Genomic DNA, 5,281 nt, shown 5'->3' with positions numbered 1-5,281 from the left:
AGCTGTTTCTTCTGTCTCAAGGATTTAATAACCAAGACTCCAGTCTGAACCACCTTGAATTCCGGTGGTGCATAAATGTCAGAGGATTGCACAACAATAAAGAAATGTTTTTGAATACCACAATATTAACATGAAAACATCATATAATTTGTTTAATTAAGAAAACACTATATAGCTCCTGCCTTAAAATAGACATGAGACATTGTTCTCGTCTAGGAACAGTGTTATAATACACACTTGTGACACTGTGATAACAGGTCTATCCAACCGAGATTGTAGGCTACCACTACTAACCGAAGATAACCAATTAAAACTCTGAAGTTATATTTAACATGTTTAATGCATGCAGGTTCTATGACTGTGCTAGGATGAACTGCTCCATGACACCTATATTTGATGCAGTGTTTCCCAGTAGTTCGGTGGCATGGGTCTGTTTGCCTGCATGAACAGGAGAATCTGCTATGACAGTGTCATTCGATGGTATAAAATAACTCACTTGTATTTGAAATTCCAAACTCCAGTTTCAGTAGGCACTTGGTTCACTTTGCTTCCTTACAATGATGCATCAGATGTAAAGATTCTGCTTAAGCTATGGCTGGTTCATTCTGCAGTTTTGGTTCCAAAAATTAAAAGTTCCAAAATTCCCCATCGCTTATTTTTTTCTATTCACTCAATGCTAAGAAAATGATTAAACACTGCCAATGGGCAATGTAAGATTTCCCATGTATGGAAATAAGCCCTAGTCAGGAGCAACCATGTAATGACCCTACTTATGAATCTGTAATAACCAATCCTTGAGTCTGACCTCCGGCACAAATGTATAGATTGAAGGTACATCCAATTATGATTTTGTGCCTATATACCACGCCAGGTCTGCGCTGACGTAGACCTCTGGATTTCTGTGGTGAGCGGAGGCGAGTTTTGATTGGTTACATGCCCTGCGCACAGTGAAAGAAGGCAGTAAATTCCCCCTAGGTAATTTGCTTCACTGAAAAAAAACTGCTGGCTTATATTTGAAAGATGCCCTCCCCTTCCTCAAGGGTGCTGATTCCATAGCTTTCCTTCGTTTTTCCTGGCAATACTGTCACCTGGAAAATCGAAACTAATATTTTTCTTTCATGTCATCCATCAGCTACTACAAGCTCCACTATTTTGAAGCTCTACTATTCTGGTTAGCTTAAAATTATTTAGCTATTAAGCTCTGTACCTCCAAACTTCAAAACATCTTAAAGACAGTTATATTTTTTTAATGTAGATATGAAATGTCTTAATCTTAACTATCGTTTGATTATCAAATCCTTAAAACCTGATAGTCTCTGTTACTTTTAACGTGACTGAAAGCTGAAAGTAAGATATAAAGTTTGCCTTCACACTTCCATTCTGTTTTCACACTTAGCTTTGCTTCACATTGTTTTGACTGCCGTAGCTCCTTCTTGTTATACCAAGAGGAATGTTTAAACGAGCAAAACATCTGAAGGGACTTCATTGACGAAACCATTTCCAACTAATAGGGAGAAAAGAAAGTGTTTAAATGTTTGATTGCTCGCTGTGTTTTTGATGCCACTCTAACACACCATTCTGAAAAACAGCATGAACAGCCCTTCACTCTCAAGCTCACAAGGCTGGCAGGTAGTTTTGGAAGTTGTATAAATTATTCTGCACAAATATTGAGCATTTACCTAATAAAAAATACCATCCGTGCACTTGAAGGCAATTGGTTAGGGCTGTGTTCAATTATTTAAAAATCTCACAAAACATGCCCCAGCTCCTGTTTTTATAGAGGAGAAGAGTTATGAGTTTTGCAGCGCCAGTTTCTCAGGCCAGTCCTGTTTAGAAGCAAAAGCCAGACTTCAGCTGTTTTATCTAAATTGCTTTGCAGAGATAACGGTGACATACTTTAGTCTATGTGACATTAAGCCTGTTCTTACTGCTCTCTCCTAGCTGATCTGCCAATGCAGCATTATTACCTGACAATAGAGAAGCCCGCCATGCTGTCTTAAGCTGTCCACAGCATGAAACTATCTCTGTGTTCTCTGTCATCCATATTTGGATTAGATGATACATAAAGCTGGTCATTAGTTGCAGATGAACCTGATTGTGTTTCTTCATATTCAGCCTGAGATGGATTTATTAGCAGGAGAAGCACTGACTCATTGTTAGTTTTATGATTCATCTGCAATGCAGAATTTATGAATCATTAGCATCAATGTCATTCAACATCATTGTTTGAACGCAAGGTTGAAAATTCATGTGTATGAGTACAGCATTGTAGCATATAAAATCAACAATGGAAAACGTAAACATAGGATAAGATAATGAAAAGGTATCTTGGTGGTGGTGTTGTTTGTTTATTTTCGGTGTTGCTGTTTATTTTATGAGTGACCGTTTAAAGAACACTGTACACCACGGTCTGATTTATGTCTTTTTCTTTAAAGAGACCCGGTAGGCACCAGCGCTGGCGAAGAGCGCTGCTGGAATTAATGAAGCGTGCTGAGCTCCTCGGGATGTCACACTTCCTAGATCACAACGGCTACCCAACTGCAACACGTTTCCATCGCGAAGCAGGCAAGCCCACATCTCACTCCGGGGACGAGCGCCGCGTACGTGAATAGTGAATGAAAAAGCAATTTCATCCATGAATAAAACCAGTGAACTTTTGACGGTCGGGTGCAGCAAAACGGACGCATATTTGTGTGTGCTCACCTCGCGTGACATACCGCAGCACACGGCGGAGTGAGAGACTCCCAGAATCCCTCGTGGCGAGTTTTTCACGCCGGCTGCAAGCGCAAAAATGTACATGTGAACGAAGTAAGCAAACAATATCTCTGCGGCCTCTGCTCCTACCCCACGAGACACAGCCATAAATAAAAGGCTGTCACGCGTGTTATGTAATTCATCTAACTAGAGACAAATGGGCGATGTGTGCAGTCGCTTTCTGCCTGACCTTTAGGCGGCAGTTTCAATATGCAACAATGCTTGCTTGATGGGTTCGCCGAGCTCGAGACACTGACGGATGGCAGTGGATGTCATTTTATTTTGCCGTGAACCGTAACGCCAGAACACACTTTGCTTAATTAACCTCTCCGTCTGCTCCCCCACCGCGGGCTTCGTCTTCTTCACGCAGAGCGCGCGCAGGGAGAGGAAAAATACCGCCTCTGCTGAGCATTTGTTTTACACACATGTCCACTTTATGGACTTTAGCTTGTAACTTACACATTTACCACGAGCACAGCTACACTGTCCTTTGTGCACAGCATCCCTGCGAATATCGATCAGGTTCTCCGGTTCTGTAGATTCAAAACGTAATGTACATTCTGATTACATAATGCATTGCAAACGTCGGGACACTGAATCAATAAAATCAGTGCTCTGCGCCGCGAGCGTATACAGTACGTTCTGTCACACTGACGTTAACCCACAGGCGCATGTTGAAATGTAGTATATCTACTTCTATTTTAGGTAAATCTGAGTGAGAATGTGTTCTTTCAGTAATGTCTTTTATACTTGAATCACGGAGGACAGGGTGGTTGCATAACCAGGCTCGTATGGTCATGGGGTGAAATGAAAAATAATTGTGCTTAAAATATCTTGACTGCTGTGAGATCCATCAGCACCTTTGAGATGTGTGAGTTTACCCTGTTAGCTCCTGGGGAGGTCTGATTATGCAGCCTTTCATTTAAAAGATCTCAGGGCGCTTCTTCAATTAGAATGCTCTTGTTAAAGGACCCATTATGTGGTGGGCAATTTCCTATGCATTGCTTCAGAACGATTTTTTTAGAGCAATAACTGCATAATCATCACAAGACCTTTTTCACTCCCATTTAAACAACAACAACCCAGTCTGATTACGTTCTGATTACAGTTTTATTGGTCACGATCCTTCAACAGCACAAACCTGGCATTGGTGCGTTCTTGCTAAACCTCTGCAGTACTTTCTCATGCAAATCGCCGTGGCCTGTCATGAACGGACTAGAGTGACTCCCATTGCTGAACACCGTGAGACTCATCAGGACAAACACCTCCTACACTGTTTTCATAGGAATCTGCTGCCTTTATTCACCACGGTAAACGTTTCCTGACAAGGGTCTTGGGCACGTGGCCCAGCTAAGCACTCTCCAGCTTGATTCCTGTAATAAACTGTCATAACAGGGCACTCCAGACCCTGCTGTGATGTTAATGCTGAAACTGGAAAAGGATGAAACGGAAAGGGTGCAGGCATTTGGTTCCTTAAAAGGATGCAACCTTAGCAATGGGTGGTGGTTTCATTAAAATGACTGTAGGACGCTTTAGCATTCCGGGCAATAATCTACGTGGTGAAATCGGCTACAGCTGGTGACTCGGCATTCTATGTCCGCACATTAAGAATGCATTTGCTGGTTTTGAGCAAAATGCAAATGCAGCATTGTACAGAAACACATTGTGTACAACCCTTTTTCAGTGCATGTGAGGTGGGGGATTGAATTAATAATAGATGTGATTGGGAAGGGGGGGTGCCTGCTCAGTACTGTTCAGTAATGGCAAGCTCGCAAATTTGTACTGTCTGAACAAAAATGCAATAATGCATAAAAATGTTGCTTGAATAATGCAGGCTGAATGCATAAATAGTGGATTAGGCCTGATTTAATTACACTGCTGCAAAAGCCAAGCTTGGCGTTAAACAAACAAACACAGGCGGGTGGAATGAGATGACTCCATGCCCACATGGCAAAGCCAAGCAGAGGAGCTAAGAGCAGGTTAACACTGTGAGAAGATGAAGTGTGGTCCCTGCCGTGTGTGTGTGTGTGTGTGTATGTTTGTGTGTGTGGGTGTGGGTGTGTGCATGCGTGAGAAAGGAGCAACAGTAGTGTCAAGGGTGTGCTTTGTTTTGGTTTATTGTGACTGCCTGCTTGACACCTCGTTGCTAGAAAGCACTAGGTTTTATGTTTGTTCAAATAAATACTTGATTTGCATATAGATGTTTGAAGCCATTCAGGAATATTTCACACCCTAGCATGTGGAATATCACAGGATCCTGTCAATGTATTTTGTCATCTCTAAAAATTGCCACATGCTAGGCTACGGTGCCAAGTTCCTTTCCAGCTACCAAGACGTACATACAATGCAAAATTATGCTCAAGGCCCAAACTCATGTTCATATCTCACTGACTTCACCCCGAGAAAAGAGTAAGAGTCAGATGAAAAGAGTCCCCAATAACCCATACGTTAAGCTAAACTAACCCAAACTAAGAGCAACACAAATTAATATTCACGGCACTTCCTTTGTCTAGAACACATTCACAAA

General features: G+C 41.8%; 1 long non-coding RNA gene across 1 annotated transcript; it reads right to left on the bottom strand.

The window, feature by feature from the left end:
- Positions 1 to 2,529: 2,529 nt before the first annotated feature.
- Positions 2,530 to 2,983, bottom strand: LOC143526703 (uncharacterized). Its single transcript, XR_013133924.1, has 3 exons — positions 2,945 to 2,983; positions 2,704 to 2,777; positions 2,530 to 2,581 (listed from the first exon to the last, which is right to left on the bottom strand). It is a non-coding gene; the product is annotated as an uncharacterized LOC143526703 (long non-coding RNA).
- Positions 2,984 to 5,281: the final 2,298 nt, after the last annotated feature.

Source organism: Brachyhypopomus gauderio, chromosome 1 (assembly GCF_052324685.1).
Source record: "Brachyhypopomus gauderio isolate BG-103 chromosome 1, BGAUD_0.2, whole genome shotgun sequence".
Classification (NCBI taxonomy): Eukaryota; Metazoa; Chordata; class Actinopteri; order Gymnotiformes; family Hypopomidae; genus Brachyhypopomus; species Brachyhypopomus gauderio.
The sequence above is the reverse complement of the archived record's forward strand: the minus strand, read 5'-3'. Positions and strand labels throughout refer to the sequence as shown.